Raw genomic sequence first — 19,917 nt, forward strand, 5'->3', positions numbered from 1 at the left:
AATCATATGGGAAATACTTCCGTGACACCAGGCTAAGTTCACAATTTTGATTGACAGCTGTAGCGCCGTCCATAGATTTTGTGTATTTTATTTAATTTTATACATGTACAATTTGTGACTGAAAATAAGAAACGAAGAGATCTAAAGAAAAGTGTTATTGATTGACATTGTAAAACAGAGACAGTTTACAGTAGTTTGACTGTGCTGGCTATTCTGACTTTTGAAGTGTTAGAATAATTTATCATTGAAATGAAGTTGTAAAGTGTATTATCAACTATTTTCATTTCATGTTATATTTAGTTACGAGTTTCCTACTGTATCGGAGATACAGGACGGGGCTTAAGGCGAGAGCGATAGCTCGAGCCGGGCCTCGCCATGTATCTCCGATACATTAGGAAACGAGTATTCTAAATGACTTGTGACATGACCTTTCTTATGACCTCGCTAATTTACATGTGTATTTGGGTATATATCTCTCAACCAATCAGATGATTTTGCAGAAAGATGATTTAGTACCCCATTTTTATTAGTCGCAACTGAAATGCCGAATGAGGTGGACGTGCAGGTATCTATCATTTTAAATAATTATAATTATGAGATGCATTATATAATGTGTTTTCCCAAAATTTAATTTATATTTGATTGCGTAGGTTTTTTTCCTTTCTATTTAGCTCTTGATGACTTTTTTTTTTTTAAATCTAAGCTACGAATTTAGTGCAAAACATTTTGATACATGAGAAGCATATATGGGAATGTGTTTGAATCAAAAATGTTTCGGGGAGGTTTTATCTGAGAGAAATGTCCGACAATGTCATCGACCGGTCGTCATACATGTGTATACAAAATTCTTGGCTCCAAATTGAAATAAACAGACGTAAGAAAGGGCGCAAATAACCTTCATGTTTGAAACAAAATGTAGAGGAACCAAAAGAAGATCCAGCACTCACTCGCGCGCGTCGGTATCCCCCACCACTTTTGATTTTTTTTTTTTTTTTTTCATTTTAACTTTCGTAAATTATGTTTGCTAAACTTGTATACACTTAATTTATCAACAAGAAAAGATCACGCACATGAAGTGTCAGGCCTGATTATGAATCTACCCCCCCCCCCCCCCCCGAAACCCCCGATTTTCCAGTTTGGACATTTTTTGGAAGAAAACCATTTGTGTACCCCCCCCCTCCTTCTAAAATTTTTGAATCCGCCACTGGTAACTTTACGTTGTAAAATTCTATTCTTAATTGATTTCAAATTTTGGATAAAAACTAACAGCGCTATCATGCGATTTGATTGATTCTTATGTCTATATTGTTTAAGAAACGGATTCAGTTTTCCGTACCGTACAGTATCGTTGATATTTTGCAGATACAGTACAGTTTCTGTTCATCTGCATAAGAAACGCCCACTAAAAGTGTTCTATATCGCAGTTATTGTAAGACTGACTTCAAAGGAAAAATCGCCGGGTCATGTCACAATGGTGATATAAGAGCACGGTATGGCCCAAAATTCAGGGAGTCCAGACGTTTCAAATGGCGACAGAACTTTATTTCGAATTATAAATTCCATCGTGATGTATGTTCACGATCGGCTAAATATGAAGGGGAAGACCATGACACTCTTTCAGAAGAGATAAGCGTTTTAGATATATACAGTACCGACCAGACACAACCAAACAGAAAGCGAACCCTAACCTAACCCCGGGTTTGCTAAACGCGTTCCCTCGGAACTGCTAAGGCTAACACCCCGGAAACCCAGAAGGCACACAAAGCGCACACCGGGCGAACCCAAAGAGAAGGTCACGGTCCACTAGTCCGAAGATTCTTTAGTCCGACGGTCCACTAGTCCGAAGGTTCTCTAGTCCGACGGTCCACTAGTCCGAAGGTCCACTAGTCCGAAAATTCACTAGTCAGAAAACCCAATATAATTCATAAGTTAAGCAGTTCAAAGTGTCCGGCTCTGTGCAGTTGTTCTATATGTACCTTAAGAAGTCCCTGAACTTTGGGGTTGAAATTCGGACCACAAAATACAAAGACTAAAAATTATTAATAGAAATTTGAAACTTCCTTCTTATATTCATATTCCCGCATCTCAACCCTCTCTTAATTTTTCCACTGTTGACCGGTCAAGTTGGCCTTGTGGTCCCGTGTAACAGAAGAAAAATCCCAAAATTTATGGAAGTATCCAAAATAAATGAAATTCCTTGATCTGTGTATGCATCTATAATTTATTCTATACATGCTGTATGAACAGCACTATACATTTATATATGCATGTATTACAGTTAAACAAAACATGTTTTAGTATTTGGTCAAAGTGACATCGCAACGCACAAACGGGAAAATTGACAAACAGAGAAATTTTGCATGACCCGTGCGAATTTTGTTCAACTGTTGAATGTATTAGGTTTCAGAAAATAAGAGGTTTCGGAACCTAAAAAATCTACTTTTATGGAGAAAAAAAATGTATGGTCCAAGACGAAAATATTGCTTTACTTCTTCCTCCTAATTGTACGCATGCGCAGAAAGGTTGAAGACGTTACCATGGTCTCAAGTACCAAAAAATGAATGTCGGTAGAAAAAAAAGAATTTTGAAACAATCTTCAAAAAAGACTATATTTCTCACCTTTGCATGCTCCAATTGAATGTTGTTTACAAGTTTTAAATGCTAAGAATAAAAGCGTGACCTTGACGTACACGGTAACAACGAAACGGTAATACAACTTGTTTTTCCGGCACTTATATAATGTGCAGTTTTTTCTTGCTTTACAGTCCAGTTTTGTTCTCATATTTTCGTTATACTCATAATTTTCAAAATTATTCCGCTCGCTTTATGATACAGATATCTTAAATAAACATGATTTTTACTCTTTATGGGGGGGGGGGGGGTAGACGTTTTGGAGAAACTTTTGAATCAGCCCTTATACTAAGTGTCAGAACATTATTTGGGGACTAAATTGAGAGTATATATACAAGTTAGACAAAAAAAAAAAAAAAAAAAAAAAAAAAAGCACGTCTCGAAGTGGCAAAGGAACTGGATCCTTCTTTGGAATGAGATCAAATTAAGAGGGGGTGAAAAACGTTATAAAGCAAATTTAAGTGGCGTAAACAAGAAGTCTGTGAGCCAATGCTCACTAATAATACCCCCGCTCTGATGTGAATACACAAGTTCAGTTATGGACAGACACAGTGATAATCAGGAAATTGAAATCGGATTTGTACAAAAATGAATCCCACCATATGGCATGCCTAAACAAAGAGTGTGCTAAAATTCCAAGCAACTGCGATGAGTAGTTGCTGAGAAAACTGCGACCAAAATTTGTTACGGACAGACAGACACAAAACTAGACAGACAGACAGACACACAAGGATAAAACAGTATACCCCCTCTCCTTCGGAGCGGGGGAATAATAGCTAAGTGTTGCATGTACGATTAAGATCAATGACTTTTTAATAAAAGAGATGCATGTACTCCCACTGGGATGAATGACTATTATTATTCCCACGAAAGATTGTTAAGTACGGTAAAAGTTGATCTGTGTCATTTTTTTTTCAAAGTATTTAACTTGTTTGCAATTCAATTTAGAGTTCCCTAGTTTAAAAATTATCATTAAAGCAAAACTTTGTATGACTGAAAGGATAATTAGAAAAAAAAAAATCATTCGGGATATTCAATGCTGCGGGCAAAGAAAGAAATATGTTGCATAGAATGAAATAGAATAGACTAGTGGGTATTTTTTTCACACACACACACACACACACACACACACACACACACACACACACACAAAACAACAACAACAACAAAAAAGAAAAAAAATTCAAACCCAAACACATGTCTCCCCTTCTTAACCAACATTAACGAGTGCAATAATACGATCAGGGTAGAAAATAATAATGCAGTGCAAATCAGTTCAAATTTCTCGATCCGTGTACAAAATTTCAAGTTTTTATTTCAAAAGAATCTTAAATTATTGTCTGGTCTGGTGGAAAAAAAAAATGGCATTCATCCTTCCCCTTTTCCTCCATGTTCCAAGTTTGAAGTCTTAATGTCAAAGGGTTCTTAAGTTATGGTCTAGTCGTGTTTTCTCAATTTGATCTTGATGAAGAAAGGGGTCAAAGTCAAAATTTTGGTGCAGTGCATCTTGTATTAATGTCTTCTTACTATGTTCCAACTTTTAAATCCTATCAAATTGTTCTCAGGTTATGGCTTGGACTTGGTCATGGTCAAAAGTTTTGGTGGTGTGCACTCCTTCTTAATGTCATCTATCTTTGTTCCTAGCTTGAAGTCTTAATGTCAAAGGGTATTTAAGTTATAACCCGGACAAAATTTAGAAGAAAAAGAAGAATAAGAGTATATGCCAGTAATAGTGACACGAACAGGAAATGCGCACTTTAAAAGAAATACTTATTAAGGAAAATATCACAATGAAATAGGTTGATAGAATTCAACGCAGACGTTTGAGAAAACATTGGATCAAAATCATTGTTCAAAGTTCATTTTATGTCATTGCAGGTAAAATATTTTTTTCTGAGATGACCAGGAACATATTTTATTGTTTAAACAAAACGAGAAGGAGGGATACTCATAAACTAGATTTTTCATCTTTGCTAGCAAAGATTTGGAATTTCTTACAGGTACTCACAGATCAGTTGACTGAAGGCCCATAATTCAATGTCAGATTACTTATTTTATTGCCTTTGCAGGACAGAGTAATTGTATTTTCGTAAACAGCTTATTCATTTCCAAAAACGCCATCTCCCCTGTCCTTAATTGTCAAATTACTCCTATGAAAATTATTGATTTCTTTTTAGAAATTGGATAAAAAAGTCTTATTTCATTATTTTTTTTAAAATACTGAAATTAAAATATTTATTGTCCATTTGATGAATCTTTAAAATTTTGCCTAAGAGAATAGCCAAGGTGGATTGAAATTCAACTGCAAAGAAGAATTTCAATCCAATGTTTACTAAAACGTCAGCAATAAACTCAATGCGGACGTCGGAGAAAACATTCAATTCAATATAATGTTTGCCTAGACGTTTGCGATCAATTCAGTTAGGACGTCTGAGAAGAAAACAGTTATTTTCCTTTAATGTTTTTTCAGACGTCCGCGATTAATTCCATGCGGACGTCTGTGAAAACATTTGATTAAAATTCTTCTTCTAAAAAGCATTTCTTTTTTTGTCGCCTGCGTGGCACAGTGGTTAGAGCGTCTGCTCTAGAGTCGCGAAGTAAGGAGTTGATCCTTACGTCGCGGGTTCGAATCTCACTGTGGGACGTGGAGACCGGTCCTTCGGATGAGACCGTATAAACCGAGATCCCGTGTCGCAGTAGGTGCTGGCACGAAAAAGATCCCTCACTGCTCAATGGCCGTAAGTGCCGAGTATAGGACAAAATTTGCAGCTCTCCACCGGCAAATGGTGGCGTCTCCATATGAGTGAAAAATTCTCGAGAGGAACGTTAAACAACATACAATCAATCAATCAATCAATCTAAAAAGCATTTCAATCCAGTGTTGAAAACAGAGGAATATTTCGAGTATGGATTTATCGTTTTTCAAACAAATCATATATTAAGCATTTTGAAAAGAATTTCTATTATTCCTTTGAATTTCATTTAAAAAATTGAGAAACATAGAAATTGAAAAATTTGACTTCATTTAAGGAAGCTGTAAACACTAACAAAAAGTGCTTTTTGGGCTTGGAGAAAAAAAAAAATCATACAAAGGTGTGTATATTGAGACTATTTCCTTCATTTTCAACATAGGGTACCTGCCTTATTTCTGCAGGAAAAATGTTCAAAGACAATGGACTATTCATGAACAGATATCAATGTTGTTTACTTACAGTGGGAAAATCAATGGAAATAATGGATTCAATTACTTATTCTTGTTCTAATATAATGCTAAGAATATTTCAATCTATTATAAATCGTGTAATTAACAGTAAGTAGCCATTTTTTTTTTCTATTTTACTTCTAAGGGTAGATCACACTAACTGCATAAAATTACCCTACAAGTAGAACTCTTTAGTGTGCAGTGTTTAGAGCTTCCTTAATCGTGTCTGGTGACGAACGGAAGTTCCGACGACGAACAAAAAATCACGATCTCTGGCTAGTATCTATCACGATCTATAATCCCTGAAAGTTTGATATTAAAATCTTCAGCCCTTCAGATTATCCGTCGACAAAATCTCATTTTGAAATCCAAAAATGGTCCGTAACTTGGAACCGTAAGTAAATTTTCCAATTTCCTCCCGGATAAAATACAGTACCCGCATCGTTATTCTTTACAGGATACACGATACGATAGGATACACGCACGATACGATAGGATAAACGCACGATACGATAGGATACACGCACGATAGGACAGGATACACGCACGATAGGATAAACGCAAAACACGATAAACGCAAAACACGATAAACGCAAAATACGATAAACGCAAAACACGATAGACCTGATAAACGATCTTCACGATAGGATAAACGCAAAACCTGATAGGATTGTTTCAAAATGCGAAACGTTTTTTGACAAGACGAAAAGTTTCCTTTTTAGTAGTATAATAATTTTAATTACTTACAAAGCCGCATATCTAAATGATAAAATATATTAATTTTATCGTGATAAAACATCTGAAGTAATGATGCTTTGTAAAAGATACATTTTTTCCGTCAATAAAACTGATCGTCATCAAATTCAAACTGTAATTATTTAAGATTAATTCCAATCTATGATGGAAATTAGGCGATTGTTTGTGTAATTATACAAATGTCGAAATTCCATCGAATCGTTAAATTTGAATTTTGAATCGTTTTATTACGGAGATTTTAATTTATAGGTGGCTCAAAAATTCGGTAGACAAGCAAAGTTTTACACCCATGTCAATAGATTCACGAAACGCTATAAATATATTCATTATTTTAACAAATAAAACCTTATAAATTCATAACAAACATTGATTATTTTTACGGAAGAACTCCATGTAAAATGTGAAATATTTAGATTCAATATCTTGTGCTAGAAGTTTGTGATGTATCCAAAATCGCCTTTAATAATCTGTATTTAATAATTCAAATCTTACAAAAAAAAAATTAATTGTCATAATTTTAAGGGGGGGGGGGGGGAGAATTCGGGAAAAAAATCATTTTTATTATTTAATGTTAATGCTTTCTCCTCAACGTTTTTACGAACTTGCTTAAATTTATATTTTATATAAATTACTTTTATTTTTATTACGTTTTGAACACATGACTTGCTGAAATTGCTAGTTGCATTGACACAGATTGAGCACTGGACTGTGATTAAATAATCTCTCCTATATATAAATATATATGTTACACATATCCCGTGCACATAGAAAGTATTTACGTATTCCTACATACATTGTATAAAATTATGTATATATGTGGAAGGAGGCCGGCCGAAAGAAATCGAATTCAATAAAATTAATAAACGTCACTAGATCTGTCATCATCTAGTATCCGAAAAAAAATACCGCATTTCCATTCTTTTGTATTTATTCTCTGGTATTTCTAATGCTATAGGCATGTAAGATTAAGAAGGGAGCATGCAGTCGTATACCTAAAAAAGTTACAGTGTACCAACATGTGTAGTATACAGTAGAAATATAATGATAATATTGCCCATCAACAATAATAATGTCTTCGGCCTCTTTTGTTTGCTTTTCAAAACATTTCTTTTTAGACCCCCTCCCCCAAAGAAATGAAATTGCTTTCTACGCATGCCTGTGTTATAAACATTTACAATAACAGAATTTGTATCTACTATAGACGCGTGTATGCTAAGCTTACAATTATGTGAATATATTTATTGGGTACTTAAACTTTGTATTAAATAATAAAATTGAATTATTACATACTCTTGTATACAACATATTAGAACATACACACACAAAAAAATTTATAAATTAATTTCCACAATACGAAAAGTGGATTTTCGGACTGAAGAATTGTAAATTATTGCTATTAGACTTTGTATTAATTGTTACAAAATTTATTTTATATAGAACTACATCGGCAAAATTAGACAAAACTTTGTAATAAATTATGAAAGTCTTAATCCCACTTGAGGCATAGTCAGCGGGGAAGAAGGGGGGTGTTCCATAACCACTCAAAAAAAGATCCAATTCAAAGAGCAAAATAAATAAATAAGTAAATTAATAAATAAATAAGAATATATTGACTTCTTGATCATAGTCAAGTATTAAATGCAACCGATAAACATCAATATTAAATTCAAGGTATTTACTCGCCTTGTGTATCACGGCAGATCTGGGTGATTTCTTTTAATTTTTTACATGTATCTTTGAGGCGCCTTTTTAATAAGAAAAAAAATTTTTCTGCTAAGAATTATTTACCATATTCTTCGATTAATAGAATGTTTCTTTTTTATTTTACATAGAAAACCCGAAGATCCGGAAGTACCACAAGCGCATTTTTTTTTTAAATTTGATCACACCAATAATGTTTAATACTGTAAACCTATAAAAATTATATAAAAGTATACGAATGAACTAAATCAACGGAGTTTGGGGGACAAAACTCGCCTATATTTTATTTGATTCTTTTATTAAATTTTTAATCTGTAACGGAAGTGTACATTTACCAATTTTCTTAGTATAAAATCTTTAATTATTAATTAAGTGTTGTTCAAACGATATCCAGAAAATAAGAAGATGCATTTCATTGAAACCTAGTAGGATTCAAGGTAAATACCTGACACCAGGTGAGAGAGGAGTTCAGGTATGTCTACGTTGAATACAAAAGGGCCGGTCATGTAGGGTGAAAGGGGGGGGGGGTGGATTCTTGACCTGACAAGAAGACAGTGTACTGATTAGGCAGGTACGTTTAGGTGTCAGTTCTCTTGTCGCGGAGGCGCTTCCACCTGTCACTTAATTACGGTATATACATGTATACTCACTTCATTTTCACATCGAAATAGGTAAGTTGTATAATAAAAATTAGTATGGTTTTGTTTAATTTTATTTATTTATTTTTTGTTTTTACATCTTCTAAATGCAGTAGTCAAATATGAATGGCAAACATCTATATTAAAATATATAATTATCATATGATGAATTGAATGGAGCATGTTCATGTAAAATAAACTGTAATTTAACTTGTTGACACATCAGAGAAACAAATAAATAAAAAGGAACAACAAAACTTGCGCGCATAGACAAAATTTATGTTTCCGTTATTGATAGAAAGGATTCATTCGGCAAACCTCGGCTGATTCCGTCACCTTCATCAAACCTCGGCTGTACGAGGAAACTTGATATGCGTCTCCGCTTAACATTTGTGATCAGACTGCCTGTTTACCGCTTAGGGAAAACGTAACGCTTTGAAAACGATAATAAACATGCATTTGATATACGATAAAAATTTTCAAAAGCATTTAGGTAACACTAAGAATAACACTTACCAAGAAAAATGCACTTAGTATCTTAACATAATCACTTGTTTGTTAACGGATCGAATTCAGCACACTGTGCACGTGTATATGTAGGGCGCAGCCATATTGAGTATAAAGTAGCTCCGGTTCAATGGAGGTTTACATGATACAGCCGAGGTTTGATGAGGTACGAATCGGCCGAGGTGTGCCGAGTGAGAAAGGATTGACTTACATGTAATAATGATGCTGATATTTTTTTTATTTATAGTTTATTTTTACACACATATCTACTGCTTTATGTTTCTATAATTATTAAAGCAAAGTTAATAAATGTCTTGCTTTTGTGACTCTGTGTAAAGGAAGTATAATATTTCTATCTTTGACAAAAAATGTTTCTTACAAATCGACAAATTAAAGAAAAAAAAAAATAACGAAAGACTAGTAGATGGATTATTTCATGTCCAAAAATAGAATTTGGCTTTCGATTTACACTCTCTGCTTGGTCACGGTACTTGACGTTTATTTATTTATTTATTTATTTATTTATTTATTTATTTGATTTATTTATTTATTTTCTTAAACAAATATACCAGAGTTAGAGTATTAATTTGTGATTCTGTTCAACAGTTAAATTAATCCTAAATAAATTAACAAAACGAAAAATGAACTCGGGATACCTCGGGTGTTTCTTCTCAAAGTAAAGATAAAAAGCGAGGGTTTCCGAATGCACACGATAAACGCAAAACACGATACACGATAGAACCTGATAAACGATCTTCACGATAAACGCAAAAGCTGATAAACGGAAAACACGATAGAAAACGCAAAACCTGATAAACGGAAAACACGATACAATAGGATACGATAGGATACACGCACGATACGATAGGATACACGCACGATACGATAGGATAAACGCACGATAGGACACGATAGAATTGTAAAGAATAACGATGCGGGTACTGTAACTGAAGCTAACGACACACAGTTCCTAGAAATTTCATCTAAATCCACACAATAGTCTTTGAGAAATCGCGTGCACAAAATTACAAGGTCAGAAAAATAAGAAGAAGAAGAAGAAACAGCATAATCACTATAAGGTCTTCCCTGAAGACTGAAGACCTTAATTAGAAGAATAAGAAAATCTACAAAAAACAATATGTCTCCGAAGGGGAGACATAAATTCCAAGGGAAACATAAATAAAATAGATTTTATTTTTAAGTTATAATAATCTGTGCATGCGTTGTGCAATCGTGATTTTGTATAAATCTCGAAGATCAATGACGTTTTTTGACCAATATCTAAATAATTTATTATAAGACTTACAGTACCATGACCTGATTAGATGAAATTTATAAAATCTATAGTGCTTTAAGACTTAGAAGAATTCATTGCAGCATTCCTGTTCTTATGTGCACTACGTAAAATATTTGTGCAATTCTTGTGCATGTGCTTGTGTTGGGTGGGGGGTGGGGTGGGGGTGGGGGTGGTTGCTTTTTGTATATGTGTGTGAGCGTCCTCCCCTCGAGCGAAAAAGGCACAAGATAATGTAACTACAGTTCAGTTTTATTAAGCTTTAGTCTTTTTTCCGCTAGAGCATATGCTTCAATTTTAGTAAAATGTGTGTGAAAATTATTTACCTTATATTCAATTCAGAGTTAACGGCATTTGAAAACCTCAACAAATAATAGAAAATTACATATCGATATATAACTGGGCGAACTTCACCTGTAACCATATTCTATAATGAAATCAACAAAGGTATATGTTCAATAAAACGCTATATTTATCGCTCCTTGTTATGATATGTAAATAAAAAGTTCGTAGCTTTTTTTTAATCGGACTAATGAACCTTCGGACTTGTGGGTCTTCGGACTAGTGGGCCGTCGGACTTGTGAACCTTCGGACTAGTGGGCCGTCGGACTAATGAACCTTCGGACTAGTGGGTAGACACCAAAGAGAACGCCGAAAGTGAAAGCCAGTTTCATAAGCGCACTCAGAAAGCGACTCAGCGTGTTGATCAATCAGCATTCCAGTTTGCAACTCGATGTGAATACATGTGGACCGTACAATCGTGTTTATGGAGATAATAATTCATTCAAAGTATAAGATTCAAAATATTTTTTAACGTTTAAATCAACTCAATATTTTGGTGTATATTGTGCAGAAAAATAATTAAAACCTTTACCTGTACATAGTTACATGTGTACGTAAATAATACGCAGAAGATGAGATCATCATGTATCGGTATTCATTCACCCGTTTTAACGAGATTTTCGAGTGCAGAGAGCAAAGTATCTTCTATTGTTTTTTTTAATATATTCGATCAGTGCATATTATCTATTCAAGATATATTACTAAAGTCAGGTACTCTTCACACAATTGCTCCGAAGAAAATAGTTCCATTCATGATCAGTAGATAAAACATTACAACAAATATTAAGAATAATCAAGTATATTTAATACGTTAAAGAAAACAAAATTAACGTTAAAAGATTTTAAGAAAATCACTTTTTCCCCAGAAAAGCAAATAAAAAGTTTTCATATTCCTACGCTCGCTGCCTCCTCAGTCTTTTTCACGAAAATATATAGGTCACACTTCGATTGATAATGATAAATCTTTTCACCAATTATATTACTGTCATGATTATTGTTCGTTAATTGCCGTATATTTTCTTTTGAGTTTAATCATTAACTGTGTGTGTGTTTTTTCTCTCTTTTTTTAAATAACGGAATGGTTATTATGGTTAAACACTTCTCGGCAAAGCAACGTGATTTTCCGAGCTCGGAAAGATCTTCGCACGTGTGTAGACCTAGGCTATTTGGTCTTGCAAGAACAGGTGTGTGCACCGTTCCCTAGTGACGCTTAGATCAGTAGACTGGGTATCAGTACTTGCTACGGACATAAAGAAGTTTAGAACTATACACCAGTTTCATAACAAGTGCAGGTTTTTTACTCCAGGTGAAGCCCTAGACTGGGCTAGAGGGGCTGAGTTATGGTCATCGATCTAACACGAAAATGTACTATTTTTGTAAATAAAAACATTTCTAGAAACAAAAATGAAGTTTATCTTCAAAACGTCTGTATATTCAAAATCAGTATATGGTGGAGGAATATTCAGTGATGCTCCATAGCCGCAACCGATCTCGCGCTTTCCTTTGCGTTTGACAACGGCCGTCAATGCATCACTGGACGAGTTCATTGATTACTCTGAAAGGTGACAGGTTGGACCATCTTTAACATCTGCCTATACTTTGAGTGATAGTACTTTTTATTAGCACAAAATCAAAAAATAAATTAAAATCTATCCTTGATAGATCTATAGTTTTGCTATTTATAAAAATGGGCTATCTTTGATAATCCATAACGGCTTGGACTTGTTTTGATTTTTTTTTTTTACAGAAGATTCTATCATTGGAAAGTTAGATGGTACACATGTAGCACAGGCCCATAGTACGCGGGATTTTTTGGGAGTCCCCCCCCCCCCCCTTCACTTTGAAAACGTTGCTATAGGCCTGTAACATGCTATTTGGATTAAATATTCCTGAAAATGAGTGAGGCGTTAAATACATTTTTAAAATTATACGATTAATTATATTTAGTTTATGTTCTATGTGAAATTAAAACTATTTTTATGCATGTGCAACTTTGTGATAAAGTCACTACATGCAAGTAACGTTATATATGTACACGCAGTTTGTTTCCTACTATATGCATATTTTATTCAACAAAAGATGTTGAAACTCTGTAGCCTAAATATTATGTCATTTTAGGATATTTATGTATATGGCACTTTTATAGTTGACTTTCTACAGCTCGAGTATCTCTGACGTTTTGTCAGTAAATACTTGTTTTTTTTATTAGAAATCATCTGAACACAATGAAAATTCGAATAAATTAAAAGTCGAATATCTTGGATATGGGGTAACCCATATCTATTCTTGTTTAAAGTGGCACTTCCTTATAGAATACATCCCGTCTCCATGGTCACGGTATACCTAAGTATAAACCACATTATATTTGAACCTTCTATACCCCCACCCTACACACCCACTCACACACGCTGGAAGTTACCTCGTCTTGACACTTTTTTCTTTAATCCAAACGATTGTTCAGAGTTCTCCGGGACAAGGATCAGTACATAGGCGTCGGAAGCAGATTGAAAGTGGGGTGGCTAATTGAAAGTGGGGGGGGGGGGTAAACCAACGGAAAAGGGTAAGCCCCAGTTTTCAATGCCTATATTTTGTCTATCTTTGAAAAAAAAAGTGGGAGAGGGGAGGCTAAGCCCCCTAGCTTCCCCCCCCCCCCCCGGTTCCGACGCCTATGCAGTACAAGTACTTTACTGCGTCCTTGAAAAAACGTGGATATCATTCTGCTATTACGAATAAAAAAGATCGCTAACAGGTACAGTATTTTTTTTTAACAGGGAGGGAGGTTTAATGTTTCAATTGTACACGTAGCTAAAACTGCTGTATTAACACTGCATATTTTGTATGAACCCTAATAGATTTTTGGTTGCATGTACTGTACATTATTCTGATTAAATAATAAATCTTTTATAACCCGTAATTTGACACACTGTAAGAGGTGAGGTACATATATAGAAGAGTGCAGTTAGACATTTTTTTCAAAACTCCTAGATTACTCTCCCCTATCCTGGTATTCACAAAAAAGTCCGTACGTACATGTACCTTATTAGTTTATGATACATTTGAAGCATCTTTAATAAAATCGTCATGTAATCAAATAAACAATTATCATCGTGTTTTTTATTAATATTAATTAGAATTTTGTTGATGTCGTACCACTCATAATGCAGTGAGAATGCATTTTATTTTTAACTCATAATCAATGTGCATTGTGTGGAGTGGTGCGATTGATGTTTTGTTTTTGTCTCTGAATCTCCCTCCACCAATCAGTAACTCTTAAAATTCTTGAAAATATAATTTATTTGCATAATTCAAAATAAAACTTGAAATTGATTTTCAAAAATACTAGTCGTACGAGACAGTGCAAACAAACAATTTGGGAATGCTCCTTTTTCGAGTGTATTGGGGGTGGGGGTGGGGGTTGGTAAAAACAAAGCATGACAAAGTGCAAAAGAGCTTAGTACATAATTACATGTACAATCCATGTATTCTTTTTCGGAAAAAAAAAAATCGGAGTATAAACCAATTTTGTACTGAACACGCAATCATTTTAACTCTCTCTCTCTCTCTCTCTCAACTTGTTTCCCCTTTATTCATGTTTTAAAAGTTAGAATATCTGTAGAATATTTGAAACAGATGCATCGACATACAATCGGATTTCTCAATTTTCCACTGTCCATGTGACTTTCCACATACAGAATTTAATAAAGACTAGTACTACCCCTAACCCCCCTTGGTACTTTTTTTCCCTTAAATCAAATACATCTCTTGGAAAAACTAATAGTATTGTTAATAATAGTAAATTTTTGTTATGTATAGTGTTATCCTTTAATTGAAAATTTTAGAAACAATATTCTTTCTCGTCTGTATTGTTTTTAAAATAAATTCTTTTTAAGAGTAGAAATATCCGTCGATTAAAAGTTGGCACATTTAATACTTATCTGAAATCTACTAGATTGTTGGAAGGCTATATTTCAAAAGACGTCTTAAATATTATCCATCAGATATCTAGCACCATTTCTAATATCACCTTCACAATACCTATGCGACTATTCACAGTGCTTTTTTTTTTTTTTTTTTTTTTTTTTGAAAACGTTATTGATATTTCCATATGTTTATGCCCTGTTCAGAGATTTGTATTTTTATATTTCTTTTTTATTTCATTTTTATTATTATTATTATTATTATTATTATTTTTTGCTTCTTTTTGGAGATTTATCACTGTTTCGTACCTTCACACCTTCACCTTTTTTCAAAGTCATAATTTCAAAATAATAATACAATAATAATAATTTATTTAATCTGCATCTCTCGTTGATTATTTCGAAAGTAAAATTCAGGGGATGAACATCGTAAGAATGTACATGAAATGACAGCCAGTGCTTTACCGCACTTTAAGACAGGGACAACAACCCATGGCCGAGGTCAACAGAGAAATTCCTACTTTACAAAAAAAAAATGTTTTACTTTTATGTATTTGAAGCTAAGCTTTTCTTTGTACAAATCTAGAGATTCTAACTTTACAATATAGAGTTATCCATCTGTTCTTATAAAATGTAACAGTCTATGATTGGAGACTTGGAAGTATTCCTGTACAACCGAGTAACTCCTCTTAGTGAATTAAGTGGTATTTAGCACATATATTAAAAAAAGTCCTGAAAATAACTTTTATGACCTGAATGGATTTAAAACTCGTTAGAATTATGTAAGATTAAATCATAAATTTAATGCAGTGGTGGATGGAATTCGTACAAATATTGTCTTTATATCAAATCTTAAAATTGCAGACAGACAAGAACTAAAGTTAACAATAGTTTTCATAGTGTCAAAGTTATCGCTATAGTTATCTATAGTCAAAGGTTCAAGTCAAAACTCTCTCTGACGTCATCGTAATATGTAATACAATCTTGTTGTTCTTCAGTAGCGTTTACCTAAGGATTTGATAGTGCACTGGCTGAAATCGTGTTTATGGATTAATTATGGAATTCTTATGTGATCCAAACCCAATTTTACTGTATAACCGACGACAGAAATATGTGAAGAGACAATGTGAACTGACATTTGAGGTTGAAATAAAATAAATACATATTTTTAAACCAAGAAAGTCCAGTAGGGATACAACATAAACAAACCGGAGTGGCATACCTTTCTCTCTTATAATGTATAATGGGGTATATTTTTTGTAGAACGATTATTTTGGGGTTTTGCCGATTTATTCCTATGGTACACATGATAAATAAGTGTAATAAATATAATTTGTGGAAAAGGTCCAACAAGTCCCAGAGTTGAATATCGGGAGTGGGGGTTGGGGGGGGGGGTGTCCTGACCAAAAGTAACTGTGATTGCGAAGTGTATAAAAACAAATGAGAGAGAGAGAGAGAGAGAGAGAGAGAGAGAGAGAATCTCTTCCCACTTTCACATAAATCGGTATATCTAATTCTTCCTCGTTTTACTTACACTGCTAAAGTCACAATTAACTATTCATGCAATACTATTTAAGTTCCATTTGTTTTATATTCCAATAGTTACAACATCTTTACAATTTGTTCAGTGTTACTCGTGTACACAAAATCCCCGTGCACCTGTCAATAAAAATCACACGACGCTAGGTGACCCAGAACTGGTTACGCGGAAAGTATTTCTCTTGTAATTTGAAACATTCTTGAACTGTTGTTATGGTCAATTCCGAGTTCACATCATTCTTGTAAAAATATATTGGGACACATCCTTGGGGCCCGAGGCGCTGTGTGCTTATCACAGCTCAAATTCTTCCGTCCTGACCATATCAACTAATCAAGTGTGTAACACACTTAGCCAACTTCCAGCCAAATTCAACTACAGAGATTCACCATCACACGTGTACTTTCATTTGATTGTCAGTTTTATTAATTAAAACTACTATAGTGATCATTATGTCATTTCAGAGATAACTTTGAATGAAAAATTTGATTTATTATAGTTAACTATAGTTTACTATAGAATTTTTTGGTCAGGGAAATCCATAATTCCTGATATGGCATGGAGCCATGAATTATAACAGAGTTTGCTTGTCATAACCATGCATTTCATTTCGCACTACAGAAAAGGTGTGCGATGATAGTATCGGAGATTTTTTGTATAAAAAATACATTCTTAATCAGGATTGCGATTCTTTTTAGTACTTTACTTAAAAGGGGAAAATGTTATATGGTTATTAAATACACATTGTGAATGATTAGATTATTCATTAAAACTTGTCACGTGATGTGGCAGTCACGTGATTTTGCAAATGAGGTCATCTTCAAATTCAATAGTAATTGGGCATAACCATGTTAAAGTTCTAAGTGTAGGTTATCAATATTTTCAACACCAATTGAAGTTTGTGAAATGTTCTGCAATATAACATAGATTCCACAATTTCATTATTGCGTGGACCCTGAGGTCCACGCAGAAAATATATAAAGGAGGTTAAACCAGATGCCACGGAATTACGTCAGGTTATGCGTGCGCCAGAATGCTTTAGACGGTTCCTTCTTAAGACAACTTGCCTTCAGGACAATCGCCCTCTTCGAAATAGAACTCACAAACCATTGAAAAACCTCGCTTAAAATCTGTACGTCGTATTTATTTATTAATTAGCGTATATGAGATCCGAATCTCCTTTTAATACATATATCCTTATATGTAAAAAAAGAGCATATTTTACTAAAGTTTTGTATATGGATTGTTAAATTCAGTGTTTCTATGGTGCAAGCATTTATTGACAAAACGTCAGAGATACTCAAGCTGTAGAAAGTCAACTTAGAAGTGATATAAATATCCTTAAAAAACAAAAGATGTAGGCTATTGAGTTCCATTTTCTGTAGAATGAAATAAGAAGATAATGAACAGTATTCAATCTCGAAAGTCCAATGAAACGATTCAAGTTTGGAGCAGAGCAAACACAGACCTCGAAATTTAAAGGTAGGATTAGGTGCCATGGAGGAGTGAGCAACCCATCGTGTGCTCCTTGTCATGACCGAAAAAAACCCGGAAAAATCCGTCGACAGTTTAGCGTATAAATAATGGCCTACCAATTAGTATGGAAAACGTCAGTCAGCATTTGACTCAATGATAGGTTGCATCTGCTGACAAGTCATTGTATCAACCATAAAACTTGCGAAATGATGACTTCAAACGAGACTGTTGATATCCTTGTTTCATCAACTTGATTAGCAGTTGCTTGCCCTGTTTTAAACTTTGTTCATACGTAGAGCATGCTCTTGCGTATCGAATCAACTGCGAAATATAAACCCCATATGCAGGTGATAAAGGTATATTGCTACATACATGTACATGTAAGTAAGGGAAGTTAATGATTGAAAAGTTGAAGTCATCACGTTTGTCATAAAGCTTTCTTGTAAGGTTACCATTAACGTCTTTTTCTAGTAAAATATCTAAATATGAAACAGATGTGCCAGACTTTGTGGTATCTTTTATTTCAAGCTCACTGGGATATATCGAGTCGACAAATGAATGGAAGTAACTATTGTTAATTTACAATACGTCGTCGGAATATCGAAATGTCGAGTTGAAGGCCACAGCAAGTGTTTTATTTTTCTTATGTAGAAGTTTTTTGAATAAATTCTGCTTCATTTGAATACAAAAATAGGTTTGCTAATAACGGGGCGCAATTGGTACCCATGAGGATTTCAACAGATTGTTGGAAGACCTGGTCTCCAAAAACCAGATAGATATTGTCAATCAGAAACTCAGGCATCTTTTTGATATTAACTTCAGAGTACTTGTGTGTACAATCAGAATGCTTTTTAACAAAATAATTTTGCAAATGACCAATGACAAGGTAAGTATATATACGAGTTCCATTTTTATTGGAAAAAGCAGCTGTCTATGATATCAAAAAATCTGGATTTCAATTTATAGTTGGGAATGGTTATATAAAGTGTTGAAAAGTCGTATGTTTTGATGTTATTGGTTTTAGTAAAATTTAGTGATTTCAAATTCTCTAAAAGTTCCTTGGGGTTTTTAAGTATCCACATCTGATTTACACTACTTCTCGAATATACTGTTGTATAGTACTCCTGAAGTTTCTTCTTCATTACAGTAAATATTTTAGTGAGGAGTAAAGAAAGAGACTCGGTAAAACATTTACTTGATCTACTTGATCCCGCTATGTATCTTTTATGAAGTTTAGGAATCCAGTAAAGGTATGGTAATTCAAATGCATATTCATTGTTGGGAATATTAAAAAATATCTAAATCGGACATATGATTTAGCAGAATTTCCTCCTTAGAAAGGGAGCTATGGGTGTAAGTTGGATTTCCACCTGCAGAATTAAATCCTAGTTCCTCTAAAATACAATTCAAAAAATGAGCCGTCGCCCACGTGGCGCGGTGGTCATAGCGTTCGCTCTAGAGTCGCGGAGTAAGGAGCTGATCCTTAAGTCGGGGGTTCGACTCCCACTGTGGGACGTGGAAACCGGTCCTTCGGATAAGACCGTATAAGCCGAGGTCCCTTGTGGCAGTAGGTGTTGTCACGAAAAAGATCCCTCACTGCTCAATGGCCCTGAGTGCCGAGTATAGGACAAAATTTGCAGCTCTCCACCGGCAAGTGGTGGCGTCTCCATATGAGTGAAAAATTCTCGAGAGGGACGTTAAACAATAAGTAAAAAAAAAAATTAAAAAAATTATGAGCCTTACAAACAAAGACTACGTTGTTACCAGCTTTGTCAGCTGGGATCAGTACATACTGATTGTGTAATCTATCTAATTCCTTTTTCATTTCGTATTATTAAAGACAGAAGGATAAATAGTTTTCATGAAGCCCCTCAATCGCTTGATGCGAGATTTCAACATCTATCTGCATGATGCTC

The sequence above is a fragment of the Saccostrea echinata genome, unplaced genomic scaffold (genome assembly GCF_033153115.1).
Source record: "Saccostrea echinata isolate AGI-Se365-2 ecotype Australia unplaced genomic scaffold, CSIRO_AGI_Sech_v1 ptg000032l, whole genome shotgun sequence".
Classification (NCBI taxonomy): Eukaryota; Metazoa; Mollusca; class Bivalvia; order Ostreida; family Ostreidae; genus Saccostrea; species Saccostrea echinata.